General features: G+C 41.6%; 1 long non-coding RNA gene across 1 annotated transcript in view; it reads right to left on the reverse strand.

Annotated features, from left to right (window-relative positions):
- Nucleotides 1-1,181: 1,181 nt before the first annotated feature.
- Nucleotides 1,182-21,090, reverse strand: part of LOC309509375 — a 73,515-nt gene continuing 53,606 nt past the window's right edge. The window contains exons 2-3 of the long non-coding RNA XR_014209873.1: nucleotides 2,002-2,329; nucleotides 1,182-1,694 (exon numbers count right to left, since the gene is read on the reverse strand). This is a non-coding gene — a long non-coding RNA (uncharacterized lncRNA). The remainder of the gene's footprint in view (nucleotides 1,695-2,001; nucleotides 2,330-21,090) is intronic.

The following is a 21,090-nucleotide window of genomic DNA, read 5'->3' on the forward strand; positions in this document are numbered from 1 at the left end:
TGAACCTTGTGGTACTCCATACTGAACTTGTGATCGATAAGACATCTCTTCATTTACTGCTACAAACAGATAACGGTCAGATAAGTATGATTTAAACCATGCTAATGCTATTCCACTAATGCCAACATAATTTTCGAGTCTATTTAAAAGAATATTGTGGTCAATGGTATCAAAAGCAGCACTAAGATCGAGTAACACTAATAGAAAGATACAACCACGAGCGGATGATAAGAGCAAATCATTTGTAACTCTAATGAGAGCAGTCTCAGTACTATGGTACGGTCTAAATCCTGACTGGAAATCCTCGCAGATACCATTTCTTTCTAAAAAGGAACATAGTTGTGAGGATACTGCCTTTTCTAGTATCTTTGACAAAAAGGGTAGATTTGAGATCAGCCTGTAATTGACTAATTCTTAGTCAAGTTGCGTTTTTTAAATATGAGGATTAATAGCCAGCTTACAAGTTTTTGGTACATATCCTAGTGACAAAGATGAATTAATGATATTAAGAAGAGGCTCTACGACTTCTCGAAACTTCATGACTTCAGCCCATCATTAGCATCCTGCGAAGACAACACGCACCTAGAGTGGAACCCAAGGTGAGGAACCGGGGTGTGAGGCACATAGAAATGGTACAAAGCCCTCAGCGCATAACTTTTACCATAAACATGGATTTTATAAAGTACACGAAGTGCTCAGCACGTGCACTTACCATAAAGCACTCAGCGTGTGCCCAGTGTAACCATAGTTACCAGGGAGTAATAGAGAAAAAAAAAGATTGTTATTAATATAACAATGTGAGAATTATTGAAAACTATTCAAAAGAAGTAACTTCATAAAAGAAAATAAAAATGTTATACAAACGTATATTTTCATTTGGGTATTAGTGTGACCAATGGTGATGAGTATTGAACTTGAGACGAGCCAATGTGAGCGTAGAATGTGGCGCAGCGGAAAAAAATATTTCCAGGTTTTGCACGAGGTTTAGGTGTGGAGTTAGATGCAGCTCTCTCTCATGCACGTTTGTCTGATGAGCGTGGTGTTCGTTGACGCTCCGGGAAACAGAAAGAAAGAAACGACCTCCTATATGAATTCTATCGATGGATTTGTGTGAGTGAAATGACAAACTTTATTTTGCATTAGTTATGAGTGACATTTACAGGGGCATCATACAATCTGAGACGTTGCAATTGTTTTCTGACGGGTGATATGGATCATGTTAGGAGGGGTCAGGGGGTTTCTCCCCCTGAATTTTTTTTAATTCTGGCTGCTAAACATACCATTTCAATGCAGTTTGGGAGGGACAGAAATACCTTAACGGAGCTAGCAGCAACCCTCCTCTATCTGAGGACTAAGTTAAAGTATCTATTTTGTAAGTTTATGTAAAAGACAGGTTGATGAAAGAACTGTAAGCTCAAATTCAAAAGCTTTTGAAGTCTACTTCATTAAAGCATGTTTACACACACACTTACTGTACACTTAGGCCTACTACACATGATTTTAAAAACAGTACCATTGCAGTTTTTATGTTATGATAATTGGTATGTGACCTAAGAACGATCTTACATTAAAGGTACATAAAGGTGCTGAGGTCTGACTTTGTGGTGCTCTGAAATTAAGTTATTTTAATATTAATATGTGATGAAGGACTTTGAAAGAAGTTTGACAGATTTCAGTGCTGAATAAGGTTAACACTACCCCGTTTATTTGAAAATGGTTAATATTTGACAGAAATTTAAAAAAGTAATCAAATCAAATGTAATATAATATGTAACATTACTTTAGTAAAATCATTGAAATACTGTAGTTACACTGCTCATTATATTTTAAATAAGGAACTTGTAAAGAGTAATTTAGAGCTGCCTGATCCGTTAAGAACCGTGAATAACAGTCTATGGGAGAAACATCAAGTCGATGCCTTGATAACGTTAGGTTGGATTTTGAGGTTAGCCTACAACAAATTTAACACCCTCGTTTCTATGAAACTGAAAACAATTGAACCAGCTGGAGACTTTGACACAAGACAAAACAGAACAGATGTTTCAAAACCGATCAGATAACGTTACTATGGCTTTGTATGGCAGTAACGTTAGCCAACTAGTTTACGGTTAGACTAGGCTAGCTATCGATAATGTTACACTGACACAACTTAAGTTAATGCTCTGAATTCGCAGCTAATATCAAATCCATAACTTTTTGATCAAGTTAAAATTTCCAGGTCAACCACAAATAATCCCACTACCTTTTAATATCATCCGATAACTAATTCAATGCCGATTTGTTGCTTTGCCCACTTACCACTTCAAGACCATCTGTAAAACATTGCCAGCTCAACGTGCGAGACGAGTGAGTTGCTTGAACATACACAGCAAAGATTCTAGAGCGCTACGCGCGTGTCTGAAGTCAATTATTCCGCTTATACTACAGTTACCACACCTCGAAACATTGTTCAGATTATGTATTTCAAGACGTTTGTAAAGTTTTTGTCATTAAAATGCTCTTGTATGTAGGACTAATTTCTTACGCATCTAATCCCATGCCTCCGTTGCTAATTCCAAAACGTCATTTTAGAGTTAGTAACGGAGGTTTGAGCCACTGATAGCAGACTAATGCTGGGGACACACGACTAGCTGACACATTCTCTGACTGTTTTCATCGACTGCAGCAGATTTTAAACACCAACTTTGAACACAGACTGAGTTTGGGCATGATCAGTCATAAGTATCAAATTACATTCATTATGCAGTTATTAATGCAGTTATTAGAGAGAGATGTTGCAATAATGAGACAGAAAAGCATGTGCGTCAATATTATTATTTATTTATTAATTCAATTCGTTTTAATTAATTCGTTCATTCTTTTTTTTTTTTCATTATTGACAGATGACAGTAGACTATAGCCAAATAAATGAAACACAGAGCCCTTTTAACAAGTAGGCCTATCAATAATTATTTATTTGTTATATTATCTGCAATAAAAATCCGTGCTGCAGGACTATCCATTTATTTAGCCTATATTCAGTTAAATTTTCTATTGATTATAGATAGGACTATATACTTTATTTATTCAAATTAAACTGCATGTTTCTATTGATTGTGAAGCTAGATATTGAAAATTGCAGATCAAGCGCATGGGGCTAAATGCTTTTTCTTGTTATGAATTGTATCCTATTTTCCGTTATTACAGTTGACTACGCGAAGTGATATGGAACTGTAATGCGGTTAAGACCTGCCTGGAACTACTTTAGCCGTGCGTTTCCCTGAAAATAATGCACACCTTAGAACGTTTGTCAACCAATCAGATTCAAGCATTCAACGGCCCTGTAGTATAAATATATATATGTTCTGGTGCCTGTATTCTGGATTTGTCCCGGCCTTCCAGTGGTCTTGAGGAGGGTTTGGACTGGCGAGCCCCCATTGAGTCTGTTCTTGGATTTTCTGTTTGAAAAAGACAAGTTTTCTGAGCTCTGCGAACAGTAGGAACAGTTTCCTTTCAGATGGTTTTTCCTTGTCGACAGAGAAAGACATTTAAATATCTCTACGGACAATTTAAATAACTGTTTTCTTGAAAGACTGAGCATTTGAGGGTTTTGAGATCACAGGATATCCATTGTATTTCAGTGAAACGTGTTGATTTTCTGTTGTGTTGACAAATGTGGTTGTATATTATTTGGGTTTTGATACTTGAACACTGTTAACTTTTTCTTTAAATCAATCAAAGTTACTAGCTATAAGTGTTCACATTTCATCTCATTAGAGTGAATCAAATACTCATTGTTAAAGTGAAAGAACAAAGAAAAGTATATGAACTTACCTTGTTGAAAACCAAGGGAAAAGTTTTATGAGATCTAAAAAAAAGAAAAGAAAAAAAGAGTGATAACAAAATTTAGAAAACAACAATTTCATCTGTGGATTTTTTTTTCCTGTCTTCATTGCTTAAGCCGCGTTTCCACCGCAGGAACTTTCCCCAGGAACTAGGAACTTTGGGCTGGTACTCGATGTGTTTACACCGCAGGAACCAGGGTCTAAATTAAGTTCCGGGTAAATATTTCCCCCTCCGATAGTCCCTGCTCATGAGGTAGTACTTTTTCAAAGTTCAGGAACTTTCAGGGGTGGGACTTGTGCGCTGCACAAGCTGATTTGTTGTGTTCACGCCGCATTTTGGTTGGATGATTCCACGCAGCATTTTATTTATTTTTAACCTCCCTTTTTAAAAAAATCTATTGCGGTTCGTGTTGTGGCTTCATGCAGTAAGAGTTGTCTGTCTGCAAATATGAAATTTAATAAAAAAACTGGTGGACTGGCGACGAGTTTCAGGCTTTATTAAGGGTATTTGCGGAAGAGGAAACTTTCTGCGTGTTCGTCCCAGCCATCTCACGGTCAATGTCTGCAATAGCTGATAACATACAAATTTTATATCTAACGTTAGCATTACGAGCTTACTGAACATGCTTTATCAGTGCTCGTCTCTTTTCTGCCACAGCTTTTATTATTAAGTCATTATGTTTACACATTGTCATCTATTGCAAGGCACTCCAAACCATGTTACAAATTTACTATAACAGGATTGAAATAGCGCTTTGAGGTTAGTAACAAACAACTATTTACAAGACTGTCACTATTTATGATTGATAGACGGGGTTCAGGCTTTTTTTAAGCGTATTTGCGAAAGAGGAAATTTTTGCGCGTTCGTCCCAGGCATCTCACAATAACTGATAACATACGTTGTCTAATTTTATACGCATACGAGCTTTCTGAACACGCTTTAGTATCAGTGCTCGTCTATTTTGTTTTGTTAATTACCTCGTTAGTAAACCAATACATAACTGCAGCACAGTTTGAATCTCCTCTATACTTATTATAAATGTGGCGCTCAAAACTGATTACTGTCCGTCGCAGACTGGGAGGAGCAGTTGCGCGCAGTTTACCTTCCCGGTACTTTAGACCGCGGTGTAAAAAAAGCAACCGGTCTGGGGCAAAAAAAGTTCCTGGGAAAAAAGTTCCTGGGACAAATTGTTCCGGGTAATTTCGGTGGAAACGCGGCTTTAGTTGATGCAACTTACCTGTTGTGTGCTGTTAAAAAAAAAGAAAAAAAGTTGTGAGTTCAAACAAATTTCCAGTGCCTGAGTCTTTTCACTGTTATTGTGGCATCTTTCTCAACAGCAAATCTATTCTTCTGAGACGCTGGTCCATAGATTGGCATTATAACATTAGACAAGTTATTAGCCAGAGAGTAAGTGCTACAAAAAGTTGGCAAGCCAGCCAGGAGATTGATTGCCTAACAACAACAGTGACCTCTCAGTACGCCAAAACAAAGATAATTATTATTGTGAAACAAGCTATCTAATAATATGGATATAATGGAAAACGTCAATGTTTCCAATGCTGTCATAGTTGGTGGCATAACACAGAGTGAATCTGACCAAAACTTAGAAGCATGGCTGGTGCGGTATGGCAGTATTAGACGTACTCTGCATACTGATGACCCAACATCTGAATTTCATTGGCAGGCTATGAGTTTGCACATTGCTCTGCAATGAAAAACCTGGAGCCTCTGTTGCCTTTAAGTATTGTTAGCACGTCAGATGCAGATGATATTCACTCCCAGACTCTGGGACTCTGCACCACCAGCTCACTCAATGACCGTGGGTCACCCGTCATGTCACCAAGAATGGGAGAGAGCAGAGATTTGACGTTCTCGCCAGACGTTTCCCCTTTGCTGTTTTTTTTTATTTTTTATTCCACGCCCACCAGACTTCGAGACATGGCGAGCAAGTGTGGAAGTCCTACTGGATGATCCAGACTTGTCTCGTACAAGAAGAATCCTAGACAGCTTGCTTCCACCTGCTGCTGATGTAATCAAACACGTTAGTCCACAGTCGTCACTCTCAGTGTATTTAGAATTGCTGGAGTCAATGTATGGATCAGTGGAGGATGGGGAAGAGTTGTTGGCAAAGTTTATGACTATGCTGCAAAATCATGGAGAAAAGCCTTCCAGCTACCTGCATCGATCACAGGTGATGTTAAGAGCAACGGCCAGGAGAGGTGGCACTGCAGAGAGTGATTGTGACCGCTGCTTAATGGCTTAATTGCCAGTCTCCAGCTGGAAAGGAGGAAGACTAACCCACAGTCCTTTGCGGAACTGGCAATGTCTGTCAGAACATAGGAAGGCAGACAAGCTTCAAAGGAGGATCGGATGAGGAATCTAAGAAGTCAGATGGAAGAAGGGTCAGTGGCTATGAAGTAGAATCTCTGGATGGAACTGTCTGCATCCTACTACCAAGCCTTATAGAATGTAACAACATTCCCAATAACAGAGACAAGATTCCAACCCCTGACGTGGCTCGCTGTCACGCACACCTAAAGTCTGTATCACACCTCATTCCAGAACAGGACCCACAAGCCCCAATTATGCTTATCTTAGGTCAGGACATCATAAGAGTTAATAAGGTCTGTAAGGTGAATGTCTCACACAACCTCAAGTTGGATCCGGGATGGATCATTGTCGGCAATGTATGTCTGGGAAACAATAATAATAATAATAGTAATAATAATATACATTTATTTGTATAGCACTTTTCATACATAGAATGCAACTCAAAGTGCTTCATATGCATAAAATCAAATAATACAATCACACAATGTAAATATAAAAATATTCGAAAACAACTATAAAGGTTCAGCATGTCAAATAAAGTAAATTGGGAATATAGTTTGACCTCAATATCGATATAAAATAAAATAAATAAAACAACGAGAAAAAATTAGAAGGTAAAATAGAACATAAAACTGACTTACACACAGCTTTGTTATATTACAACACCATATTGTTATATTGATAAGCAACTTTAAAAAGATATGTCTTAACCCGCTTTTTATATGAATGCTAGGAGCTTCTTTTACTTCATCTGGTAGACATTTCCAAATTTTTGGAGCATAGTGGCTAAAAGAAGTACCACCAGATCGTTTATGCTTTACTGTATATTGTGGCAGAAGGCTAGCACTAGAGGATCTTAAACTACAATTCGGGACATATCTCAACAGACAGTCGAGATATGAATGAAACCTGAATGACCCAATTCCACCCATTGTGGTGGAACTTGGGAAAGAATGATTGGGATTGCAGGAAGAATTCTTGACTCCGTGTTCCTCCAGCTGAAAGACAAAATTACCCACAAAGTGCTGGGGACCTTCATGGCAGAGGCAGCAGCCATTATCAATCCCAGACCTCTTATTTCCGTGACAACAGACCCTGATGAGTCATTTATACTCACTCCAGCGTTTTTTCTCATACAAAAAGTGAACTTTGCTGCTGCACCTGCAGGCGAGTTTGGAGTTGCTCATGCCCGCACAATATGCCCTGTCAAAAGTTCCCAAAATAAAGATTTTTTTTTAAATTACTTGTCGACTCCTGTGAATATTTATCGTTTGTCTGCAGAATTTTCTCACCACCCTGACACTAACTTTACTAATTATTTACTGTCCGGTCTCGAGCACGGTTTCGAACCTGGTGTGGAAAGCTTCCCCACACAGAGTTTTACTTGCAGTAAAGACTCTCGCCAAGCCTGACAACAGTAGACAACCTAATTAAAAAAGAAATCGAATCAAGATTTATGATCATCCCGTTTAACACTCCACCTTTCGAGTGTTTCCACATCAGCCCCATTGGAGTAGCTACCAGAAAATGTACACGTAAAAAAAACGATTGATGATCGATCTCTCAACCCCACAATTCACCGTTTCCAAGCATAAACAGCCTCATCTCCCTCAAAGAATTACCACAACATCGATCAAACTATAACCTTGATTAAAAACGCGGGGCAAGGCGCTTGGCTCGCAAAAATTGATATCACTGGTGCATTCAAAGTGAAGCCCGTCCACCAAGATTCATGGCACTTATTCGTCGTACGCTGGCATGAACATTTTTACTTCGCTGTCCGCCTAACGTTCGGCTGTAAAAGCAGCCCCATGATTTTCAACATGTTATCGGAAGCTATTTGCTGGATTCTCTCTAACAGTCATGCAATTCCTTATGTTATTCACCTGCTTGATGATTTCTTAATCATCTCGCCTCCCGATGCCATTCCAGCCATGCCATGCCATTGCATCTTTCCACAGTCCAAAAAGTTTTTGCCGAGCTCGGGATCCCAATAGCCCAAGATAAAACCATGGGTCCAGCCACGTCCATCGAATCTTATGGCATCAACTTAGACACAGTCAATTTCCAAGCCTCACTACCCAAGGAGAAAATCGACAGGATAATCCTGGTCACATCCACCCTCATAAACAGCCCAGATTGTTCCAAGCGCGAGCTGCTATCTTTGCTCGGCCACTTAAACTTTGCAATGCGAATAATTCCGCAAGGCCGCCCTTTCATCTCGTATCTCCTCTCCCTTGTGTCATCAGTTTACGCACTAGAGGATAAAATATCCCTAACTAGTTTGTGCTGCAACAAGCTCAGTCTGTGGATAACCTTTCTCAAACAATGGAACGGTCTATGTTTTTTTAAATAATAATCTGGTTTCTCTCCCCTAGGACTGTTTACAGAGGCAGCTCCCTCTATCTCTTTCAGGGGATTCTACCAAGGACGTTGGTTCACGTCCACTTGGCCCCCACAGCTGTTAGACCCATCGCAGTCACTAACATCCTCAGCGTTGTTTGAGTTGTACCCTCAGGTCATAATTGCCTTCCTGTGGGGGAAAGAATGGTCCACCAACAGCATTTTAGTGCATTGTGACAATGAAGCAACCGTGCATTGCATAAACAAAGGCCGTTCACATTCCTCCGCACTAATGCCTCTCCTAAGACGCTTGATCTGGATTTCAGCCTGCAACCAATTCATCATAATTGCAAAACTTATCCCAGGGTCAAAAAATCAAATCTCCCTCTCTCATTTTGCGTTCCAGAAATTCAGGCTGCTGGCACCAGAGGCGGACCCATTCCCAACAACAGTACCTCACTATTCAGAGCTGATATTCCCATAAATCATCCACTGAAACTCCTCTTTGATCTCAATACAATTCTCTAAGCCGTTTCCCTCAGAACCCTACAAACCTATCTAACAGCATGGAAGAGTTTTAAGTCTTTCCACTCCACCTACAACCTGCGTTTTCCTGATTGTTCCCTGCTCACCATCACTTCATTCATTTCCCATCTCAACAGCACCAAGAAATTCCAAGTCAGCTCCATCAAGGGTTACCTAAACAGAATCCAATTTTTCTACAAACTTATTTTCAGTTCACCCTCCCCAGAAATAGCAAATTCACAGACGTCCATGCTTATTAAAGGAATCCAAAGAACTCAACCCACCCGCTCAGACGCCAGACAACCAATAACTTTAGAAATACTCACTAAATGTATTTCCACCCTCCGCCGAGATTACCACTCCATCAACACCACCCACAACCCTGACGCAATGTTCATTTTGGCTTTTTTCGGTTTCCTCAGATGCTCAGAACTCACCATCAAATCCAGCTTCAATCAAAAAATCCACACCAGAATCTCAGATCTATCTGTGCGTGACAACAAAACCATCTCATACTTCATAAAACAAAGCAAGACAGTCTCGAGAACGCACTCCCTGAAGTAGGTTCGAAGGTGCAAGCGATTATCCGTTATCTCTGCGCAAACCTCAAAAACGCAAACCTGTGAAAACGCAGACGTCGCGCACATACGCATTACGTGTTCAGTCCAAAGGTATGCGCGTTTGAATATATATGTGTGCAGGCGTCTAGTCCTTATTTACAAATCAATCCTCAATAAACCACTTGTCTGGCCTTAAAAATGTATAATACAGAATTTTTTTGTCACGTCTGCGTAGCCACGCGAACCGGAATTATCCTGACAACATTTTATCTGTACTGAGGTAAAGGGAAGGCAAGGAGGCCTTCACAGGAGAGGGACTGGTTGACACTTCAGGACTTCGTTGTCATCGTGTCCAGCGGAGCACATTTCTAGGCATTTATTTTGCATAGGTGCAGCAACCACAGCTGCCCAAAAAGGACTTTCCCAGCAAAAGATCCAAACTCGGAAGATGGGTCATTAGAAGCTTTCAGGAGTTACATCTGATCTCCACTGCCACAGCAGTGATTGTTCCTTTACACTCCCACAGAAGCTCAGTTCTCCAGCAAAATTCTTCAATGACACATCTGTGACGTTTCCCTCTGCTCCCACAGGAGTTCAGTTTCTTTGAAAAAAAACAAGAAAACAATTTCTCCACTGGCGCAGCAGTGATGTTCCTTCATGCTCCCGCAGGAGCCCAGTTCTTTGAAAATTTCTCAACTGCCGCAGCAGTGAGAAGACCTCTCCAATCCAATAACTTACCCTCTCACTACGATTGGCACACCTTCAGCTTTGCGCTCTGCCATTTTTTTGGGGGGGAGAGCAACATCATTTTCCGCCTGCTGTCAGCATTAGTTTGCATCTCCTTGGGGAGTACTCTCAAATTATCAGAGCCCTCTCCTCGGACAGCACGCCAAATCCGCATTTCATTTTCCATCTGACTTATTTGTAAGTGTGAACTCGTGAAATTATGTTTCTTTAACAAAATTCGGGAGGAGCACGTTCAAATGATCAATCCAATCAACTTGTCATCAGCAGTTACCACGTCTGTCCCATCAGCATGAGAGGAAGCCTATATATATACACTTTCGACTCACCTACATTCCTCTACAGTTTCTCAGCATCCCTCCACCGCCCCGATTCCTCACTTTTGGCTTGTTCCTTTCAGGAATACAAAGGATTACTCTGGGTTCGAGCCGATCACCACTCCTCATTTTTGGTTTGTTCCTACCACAACCAGGAATACGGGGGGAGTACTCTGGGTTCGGGCCAAATACCAAGCTCGGAGCCCTCTCCATTCAGCTAGACTCGTCATCCATAACTCCATCAAGGTCAGCCAGGAACCTTGGTGTGGTAATTGATGATCAATTGAACTTCACAGACCACATTGCTAGAACTGCCCGGTCATGTAGATTTGCCTTGTACAACATTAGGAGGATCAGGCCCTTCCTATCAGAACATGCTACACAACTCCTTGTCCAAGCGCTAGTTTTATCCAGACTGGACAATTGTAACGCTCTCCTGGCTGGTCTTCCAGCTTGCACGGTCAAACCTCTGCAACTGATCCAGAATGCCGCAGCTAGAGTGGTCTTTAACGAGCTGAAGAGAGCACGTCATTCCTCTCCTCACAAAATTGCACTGGTTGCCAGTTGCTGCTCGCATCAAATTCAAGTCACTGACGTTTGCCTACAGAACAACCACTGGTTGTCTGCTCTCTTTTACTTAAAGGGATACTTCACCTCTGGAAAGATTAATGTGTTTTTAAAATGGGTCATTTATGTAGAAGAAATTATTTTTGAATTTGGAGCTTTCTAGACTGAGAAAAGCCAGAAAATGTATTTTTGGCTTATGTGGATGAAAGACAACAACTCCCAGAATGCACTTGCTTCGCTGATCTACGAGGCCACTCCCAAGCCACGCCTACCGGTAAAAGCGCGCAGTTAAACAACAAGACTAGGCTACTAGTGAGTCTCCGTGACGAGTCTTCCCGGGATTTCGAGATCTCCCAAAATGTCCGGGATTCGGCTTTTTGCGTTCTACAGTCGCCATTCATTATGTTTACTGTGGCGAGCAGGACGCGACTGAGGGGCGTGGGAAAACGGCGCAGGCCAGTGGCGTGATTACTGATGAGCGTGTGAGACGCACCGGTCTCGTATCTCTCACGGAGGAGCGGGAATTTTCTTAGCAATGTTAAAACGCACATCAACCGATCACTTGTTTAGCGTTCATGTAAACACTACATTCAGATTCAGGCCCTTTAAAGGTGCAGATATGACAATATGCAGATTTAAATATATCAGAGCTGATTTAACACAGATGAGGATATTTCTTCAGAATAAATTATATTTACAGCACACACACACCAAAAACATTCCGGACAAGCAACTTTTTTACTCGGACAAGTGAATGACAGATTTACTTGTCCAGAGGACAAGCACATGAAAAGGCTTAATGTCGAGCCCTGAGTGAGTCGGAGTTGATAGCAATGACAAAGTGCCAAGGTTATTATTCACCTTATTAGGGCTAAGGGCTATGGTTAGGATAACTCAAGGGCTAGGGTTAAGATAAGGACAACTGAAACTCAACTCGACACTACAAAAAAAACATAATTGACAATGACAATAGGCCTACTTAATGATAACAATTAAACATTAGTGTACCTAATATGTATGATGGGTGTGACAGTGTCACACTTATACCTTATAGTAAGTAGTAAGTGGTGCTTTACATACCCCACCCACCCCACCACACCCCCAAAAAAAGGGCTGCTGCTTGATGTCGTGATGGTAGTAAAAAATATTGTGGAGGTGGTAAAAAAGGTAGTAAAAGGTAGTAAATTCATCTCTATGATTCCTGCATATACCCTGTTAAAGTCGCTTTACTCTTGAAAGCTGCATGAAGATTAGGCATAGAATAGGTTAGTGGGTTGTTAGGTAGGGTAGAAGGGGAGAAGTTGAATGAGTGTTTTTGTCCGTTGCTTATTAGGGTTTTTAATGCACTTACTTTAAGTTGAGAGTGTAATTAACAAGTTAAAGGTTAAAATGACATCCGTTGAAGAATTTGTTAAAGCTCCGTCGGAGGACGTGTTAAATTCGTTTGTGAAGCAACAATTGTGGGAACTTGTAGAGCTGTTTAAAATTGGTGATGTGGATAAAAAAATAAAGAAGAATGAACTTCGTTCTATTGTGAGAGATTGTTTAATCGAAAATAATCTTTTGATCGTTTCTGCAAAGAAAAAACATGACGTTGAAATAAAAACTTCTTCGTTAGATATTTTTTCAGGGTTGTCTTTCGAACAGAAAAAAGAGATTTTGCACATGCAACAGATTCACGATAGAGATTTGGTCATGGAAACTAAACGGTATGAGTTGGAGATTGAAAAATTAAGAACAGATAATTTACTCAAACAACGCGAAATTGAATTTGCACAGAAAAAAATTGAGTTTGAAAAATCAGAACGGGAGTTTGAGCTGCAGGCGGAACGTTTGCAATTAATAAAGGAGGGTATATTATCCCCAGAGGGTGGTGAAAAGTTACATTCGTCTGGCAGTTTTGACTTTGCCGGTAATTTAAGACTGCTCCCTAAATTTAACGAACGTGACCCTGATGTTTTTTTCTCTTTATTTGAGACCATAGCGGAGGAGCAGAAATGGCCAAGTGCGGTCCGAGTTATTATGCTTCAAACTGTCATTACAGGTAAAGCACAGGAGGCATACGCAGCGCTTACGTTGGAGGACAGAAGAAACTATGATAAGGTAAAAGTGACTATCCTAAAAGCTTATGAGTTAGTTCCTGAGGCATACCGCCAGCGTTTTAGGAATTGGAGAAAAGGTGACCACCAAACACATTCTGAGGTGGTAAGAGAACTTGTTTCACATTTTGATCGTTGGTGTATTGCTTCCGATGTTGATCATTTCGAGAGGTTGCGTAACTTGGTTATTTTAGAACAATTTAAGAACATTGTACCTGACTATATTGCTACATATATAAACGAAAAGAAGCCAAATGACGCGAGTGAAGCTGCAGTCTTGGCAGATGATTACATATTGACGCATAAAAATGTGTATCAAGAGGATCGACCAGGGCGTCAGTATGGTAACTTTAGTGAAAATAGGGTGGCATCAAAGAGATTTGAACAAACCTATGTTTAAAATTTTGAGAAAAAGGGTCGTGGGAGGAGTGACCGAGACTTAGTATGCAATTACTGTTTCAATGTTGGTTATTGGAAAAATAAGTGTCCTATTTTGGCCTCAAAGTTGAAATTTAGTCCAAAGAATAGGACAAATGCAAATGTTAGTCCAGTGTTGATGACGGAGACTACAGGATTTAATGATTTTGCGGGTAGTGCTTCAATGGAAGTAGGTAATGCAGTGTCTGAGTCAAAGAGTGACAGCACAAAACACTTTGCACCATTCATTACGGAGGGTTTTGTTTCTTTGATTAATTCTGATAAAAAAGTTCAAGTTAAGATTTTGAGAGATACCGGAGCTTCAGAATCCTTTATTCTTGAATCGGTCCTGCCTTTTTCTGATGCATCAAGTGAAGGGAAGAATGTTTTAATCAGGGGAATTGGATTACAAACTCTTTCTGTCCCTTTGCACAGGATAAACTTGACTTCGGATTGGTCTGTGGAGAAGTAACCCTGGGAGTGCGTCCATCATTGCCAGTGGAGGGTGTCATGGTTATACTGGGGAATAATTTAGCTGGAGATAGGGTATGGCGAGAGGTAATTCCACCACCTGTGGTAGTGTCCACTCCATTGATTGAAAAGTCTGATGTACTAAACCAAGAATTCCCTGAGGTATTTGTAACGTGTGCAGTAACTCGTTCGAGGAGTCGTGAGGCATCTTGTGAAGAAAAAGAAGTGTTTAACTGTGTTGTGCCTGGTTTGTCTACTCTTTTTCCTATTACTCATAGGGAGTTGATGACTGCACAACAGAATGATCCTGGGTTACAACAACTGTTTGAGAATGTTATTCCATCACAGGAGGTAAGAAGTGCTGCCAGTGGATATTTTATCCAGGATGAGATACTCTTAAGGAAATGTATTCCCTGTAAGAAAGGTTTGTTGGAGGAATCTGTAATTCAAGTAGTGGTGCCAAAGCAATTTCGAGAGGTGGTAATGCGAATTTCGCATGGTGAAGTTGCTGGTCATTTCGGAGTAAATAAAACGTATAACAGAGTTTTGAGACAGTTTTATTGGCCATGTTTGAAAAAGGATATTTCGGCCTTTATTAAAACGTGCCATACCTGTCAGTTAACAGGGAAACCAAATCAATCTTTGAGACCAGTGCCTCTGTGTCCGATTGCGGTTACAAGTAAACCCTTTGAGCATCTAATAATTGACTGCGTGGGTCCATTACCTAAATCTAAATCAGGTAATGTATATTTGCTGAGATGTGATGTGTCAGGCAACTCGATACCCGGCAGCTTATCCGATCAGAAGAATTACTACTAAAGCAGTTGTGAAAGCATTAACCCAATTCATCTCTATTTTTGGGATACCGAAGATTATTCAGAGCGATAAAGGGTCTAATTTCACTTCACGTATGTTTGCTGAGATTTTGAGAGTGATTAAGGTCAAGCACAATCAATCAAGCCCATATCACGCCCAAAGTCAAGGTGCGCTCGAACGGTTTCACCAAACTTTGAAAGCGTTATTACGTGCTTACTGTGTGGAGTTGAACCGCGACTGGGAGGAGGGTTTACCCTGGTTGTTACTTGCAGCTAGAGAGGTACAACAAGAGAGTTTGGGTTTTAGCCCGAATGATCTTGTGTTTGGTCACAGTGTACGTGGTCCTCTTTCTGTTTTGAGGGAGGGATTGGGTGAAAAGGATCCTCCTCAAAATTTGTTGGAATATGTAGATGGTTTCCGTAGACGTTTATTTTTAGCTGGAATGAGTGCTCAGAAAAATCTTGTCGGAGCACAAGATAAGATGAAGAAACACTTTGACAAACATACCGAATGCCGTGTTTTTATACCGGGTGATCAGGTGTTGGTTTTATTACCTTCATCTGGCTCTCCTTTTTGCGCACGGTTTACTGGTCCGTATACTGTTTTTCGAAAAATGACTGACCAAAATGATCAAATTGCAACTCCAAATCGGCGAAAGGCTAAACAGTGTTTTCACGTAAATTTACTTAAGCCTTATCATTCTCGTAATTCTGACACTCAACTGGTTAAGCCAGCTGTTACTGTTGCTGCTGTCCCTCTGGATAATTCTCAACCTTTTTTTGTAGAAGGAGGGGAGGATGTGATTGTACCAGGAGACTGTGTCTTGCTTCCACGGTTAAAGAATTCAGAGACCCTTCAGAATCTAGATGCTTTGCTTTCACATTTGTCAGAGTTAAAAAGGTCAGAATTGATAGAGTTGTTGTTTGATTTTCCTAGTTTGTTTGCAGATGTGCCCACCCGTACGCATCTGATCCAGCATGATGTGGATGTGGGAGATGCGCGACCTATTCGGCAGCGTTTTTACAGGGTTCCTATCAATAAGCGGGATGTGCTGGAGTCCTCGTTTGGAGTGCAAACTGTCAGAAGGCTTTTGAACATGTTAAACTGTTATTAACTGTTGCTCCTGTGTTAGCTGCCCCTATGCTGGATAAGCTATTTAAGATACAAGTAGATGCAAGCCAGATTGGTGCTGGAGCTGTTCTATTACAGACTGGTGAGAGTGGACTTGACCATCCTGTAAGTTTCTTTTCTCGTAAGTTTAATACTTACCAAAGGAACTATTCTGTAATAGAGAAGGAAGCATTATCCTTAATTTGGGCTCTTCAACATTTTGATGTGTACGTAGGGGGCGGATTACCTGTGGAGGTTTATTCTGATCATAACCCTCTAACGTTTTTACACTCTCTACAGTCCCCGAGTCAGCGGTTAATGCGCTGGATTCTCTTTTTGCAGCCTTACAGTTTAACTGTAAAACACATCAAGGGGACTGATAACGTAGTGGAAGATGCGTTATCTCATGTTCCTGATTAGATCGAATAGTGTACTGTAAGTGTTTGGACAGTTGTTACTATTTTTCTGTGCTCTCTGTTTGTTGCCTTAATATGCTTTCAGGATCCAGATTGCTGGGGATAAATTGAGTAGTCTGGGAGAATGGAGGTGACGGTGAAAACACTTGTTATACGGGAATCGGATTTCATAAAGAGTGCTTTTGAAAGGAAAGTATGATTTGTTAAATTATTTTTATTTACTTTCTTTTTGAGAGGTTTTGAGGATCCTTATAAGATATCGGATCTTTTAAAGGGGGGTGTGTGACGGTTCAATGAGTCCTTGAGCAGTGAGTGCTTGTGTGTTTGTCCCTAAGTTACAGGCTGATTGCTGGAGGGCGTGGCTTTACACCTGAACCAGATCATGGTACTTTAAAAGACACTGGGTCAAACAGAGAGGTAGACGATGGCTCGCTGGTGTTGTTGCGGCTCTGGAGGCTTCCGGAGAGCTGACGGGAGGTGTGGGCTATGGGAGATCACAACCGCTTCGGAGATCTGATGTGATATACTTCCCTGATGACGATATTTTGATTTGGACTTCTCGTTATGTTTGGTTGAACTGATATCACTTGAGCTTGCTACTTACAGTTACATACTGACACACTGACTAACACTATACTGATCTCTTGACATTTCATGTTTATTACTTTATTTAAATAAATCTATTTGTTTACGTAGCGGTTGTGTGGCGTCTCCCTTACTTTGTTGCGATCTTTGAGAAGAATCGTAACAAACAGCACTTGATCCAGTAATACTAACACTTTCTCTACTATTCTATTCTATTCTATTCTATTCTATTCTGTTCTATAATAATAATAATAATAATTAAAAAAGAAAGAAATTTACATTTACTGCATTAGATTTAACTGAAAAGGGTCATAGCACTTGCATATTGTTGTCCTACTGTTAGTTTAACTGCTTCTATTGTTCTCATTTGTAAGTCGCTTTGGATAAAAGCGTCTGCTAAATGAATAAATGTAAATGTAAATAAATGTAATGTGATCCTTTGTTTTCTCTTTCATTTGGCCATGGTCCCTTTAAGAATCTTAGGTTTCAATAAGAAGTCATGTCATGTGACCATTAATCAGAAAGTAATCGAGCATGGCAAAGAGAGCAGTATGTTTATTGTATCTGAGCTAATCCTGTGACATCTGCATACATCTTATGCCTTTTGTAGCATCGTGGGTATGTTTGATTGTTTTTTACAATATCTACGATCGCAGATAATGATTTAGGAACTGTGTTACATTCTATAAAGTTGACAGTTAGAATTCTGTAATTTACTATCTACATTACTATTGTGCTGATGTAATATTATATGCTCATGGTTGTACTGTTCCTAGACTGCAGTACTGTTGAAAGTCCATATTACAGATAAATAAGTGATTGACTACAGGTTAAAATATGATGCCATATATAACATTCAGAAATGCCTACTAAATACATACATTTAATAACAGTAAAAACACAGGGATTTAATTCATATAATTTGAGTTGGTATATCTGTACATGTTAAAGGGCAAGCTGATTATTGTGCTGATTATGTCGGGTTCAATAAAGCAGGATTCAGTTGCGAGTGAATAAACAGTATATTTATTTGAAAATGTCCAACAAGAGTAGTAGCAGTGGGTCGGCTGAAACAAGGTGCATGGAAGTCCCTCCTTGACAGCGCAGGGACGCAAATGGGCAACCAGCCTTCCAGGGAACACGAGGAACCAGACGATCAGGAAGACAAACACTGGATCCAGATACAAGACGAAGGAACACTGAGACAACCAGGACCAGGACATGAACACAGGAAACTCCAAAACGATCTGACAAACACAAGGTGGATGGCATGACATTAAATAGACAACCAAATCAGCAGCAGCTGGCGCTGATCATCAGATCAGCAGCAATCAGTGGCCACGCCTCCAACACACACACACACACAGAGAGAGAGAGAGAGAATGAGACAGTGAATTCATGAACCGTGACAGTACCCCTCCCCCTAGGAGAGCCTCCTGGCGCTCAGAGCAGAACTTACCCGTTGATTGTAATCATCGATAAGGGAGTGATCCAGAATGTCCCACGCAGGAACCCAACTTCTCTCCTCCGGACCGTAACCCTCCCAGGCCAATGAATTTGGGAGAGAGCTTGTTACAAACGGAGCGGAGAGGAATGTTCTTGGAAGAAAGCCACACTTTTTGACCAACGACGTAGATGGGAGGCTTCGACCGGTGGTGATCGGCCTGAGCCTTGGTGCGCGCTCCCACCTGGAGCAGAGTGTCACGGGCTCTGTTCCATGTGCGGCGGCACCTCTGGACAAAGGCGTGAGTGGAGGGGACCGCGACTTCGGATTCCAGACTAGGAAAAATTGGTGGCTGGTAACCTAAGCTACATTCAAACGGAGAGAGACCCGTAGACGACACTGGTAACGAGTTATGTGCGTACTCAACCCATGAAAGTTGCTGGCTCCAGGAGGAAGGATTCTTGGAAACCAAACATTGCAACACTCTCTCTAAGTCTTGGTTGGCCCGCTCAGTTTGGCCATTGCTCTGGGGGTGGAAACCCGAAGACAGACTTACATTCGCCCCCAGTAATCTACAAAACTCCCTCCAAAATTTGGACACAAATTGGGGCCCCCTGTCAGAGACCACGTCCATCGGGAGGCCATGTATACGAAAGACGTGATCTATAACAACCACCGCTGTCTCCTTGGCAGAGGGTAATTTGGGCAAGGGAATAAAATGAGCCGCCTACGAGAACCGGTCCACTACGGTCAAAACAACCGTCTTGCCCTGAGAGGGCGGTGACAAAATCGAGCGCAATGTGGGACCAGGGTCTCGAAGAGACAGACAGCGGTTGGAGTAACTCATCTGGAGGTCGATTGGAAGTCTTACCACAAGCACAAACCGAACAGGCCAAAACAAAACTCTGAATGTCACGAGCCATCCCCAGCCACCAGAATGTTTGCTTTACCAAAAAACTGGTACGATTAACTCCTGGATGACATGCTACATTGGAACAATGACCCCATCGAATTATGTCGGACCGCAATCCCTCTGGCACGAATAACCGACTCGGTGGGCCACCAGGCAGAGGCGTTACCCCTTTTAAGGCCGACTTGACCTTCAACTCGATCTCCCATATGAGAGTGTGGAGATAATGAGTCTCTCTGGTAAAATGCACTCAGGAGTGGACGGGCGTTCGGATCGGTCAAAAACACGAGACAAAGCATCGGGTTTGATGTTTTTAGAACCCGGGCGGTACGAAAGAGAAAAATCAAAACGACCGAAAAAAACAGCCCACCAAGCTTGCCTGGAGTTGAGTCTTTTGGCGGATTTGATATATTCCAAATTCTTTTGATCGGTCCAGACGATAAAAGGTACCCCCGACCCTTCTAACCAATGACGCCACTCTTCCAATGCTAACTTGACTGCCAACAATTCTCTGTTACCAATGTCGTAGTTACGTTCGGCTGGCGATAAGCGATGGGAGAAAAACGCGCAAGGATGCATCTTGTCATCCGAGGAAGAGCGCTGGGAGAGAACTGCACCTACCCCCACCTCTGACGCATTGACCTCCACCACGAACTGACGTGAAGGATCAGGGGCAATCAGAATGGGAGCCGAAACAAAGCGGCTCTTGAGTTTGGAAAATGCAGCTTCGGCTACACCAGACCACCTGAACATTGTTCCGGGGGAGGTCAAGGCTGTCAGAGGAGCGGCTAATTGGCTGAAGTTACGAATGAAACGTCGGTAAAAATTGGCGAACCCCAGAAACCTCTGTAGGGCCTTACGGAATCTGGACTTGGCCAATCCACCACAGCCTTAACCTTGTCAGGATCCATGCGTATTCCCTCGGTTGAGATGATATACCCTAGGAAAGGAACAGACTGTGCATGAAATTCGCATTTCTCCGCCTTGACAAAAAGCCCATTCTCTAACAACCTTTGGAGCACTCGTCTGACGTGCTGAACATGCTCCTGGAGAGACGAAGAAAATATCAGTATTAGACAGCCCAAAAGGCATGACCAAATATTCAAAATGACCCCTGGGGGTGTTAAACGCCATCTTCCACTCATCCCCCTCTCTTATGCGAACCAAATGATAAGCATTACGTAAATCCAATTTTGTGAAGACGGATGCACCCTGCAACCTCTCGAAGGCTGAAGACATCAACGGCAAAGGATAAGTATTCTTTACCGTGATGTTGTTCAACCCTCGGTAATCAATACAAGGTCGCAGAGAACCATCCTTCTTACCCACAAAAAAGAACCCCGCCCCCGCTGGAGAAGAGTGGTGGATGAACCAGGTTGCTAGAGAATCAGAAATGTATTTCTCCATGGCTTCCCTTTCTGGAACAGAAAGTGAGTATAACGTGAGACGTACCTGGCAGTAACTCTATAGCACAGTCATAGGGACGATGCGAGGTAGAGAAGCAGCCCGGGACTTACTGAACACTTCCTTCAGGTCGAGGTACTCCTGGGGCATGTTTGACAAATTCACCGGCTCATCCTGCAACACAGAACTAGACACAGACGAACAGG

Source organism: Leuciscus leuciscus (genome assembly GCF_965113295.1).
Source record: "Leuciscus leuciscus genome assembly, chromosome: 11".
Taxonomy (NCBI): Eukaryota; Metazoa; Chordata; class Actinopteri; order Cypriniformes; family Leuciscidae; genus Leuciscus; species Leuciscus leuciscus.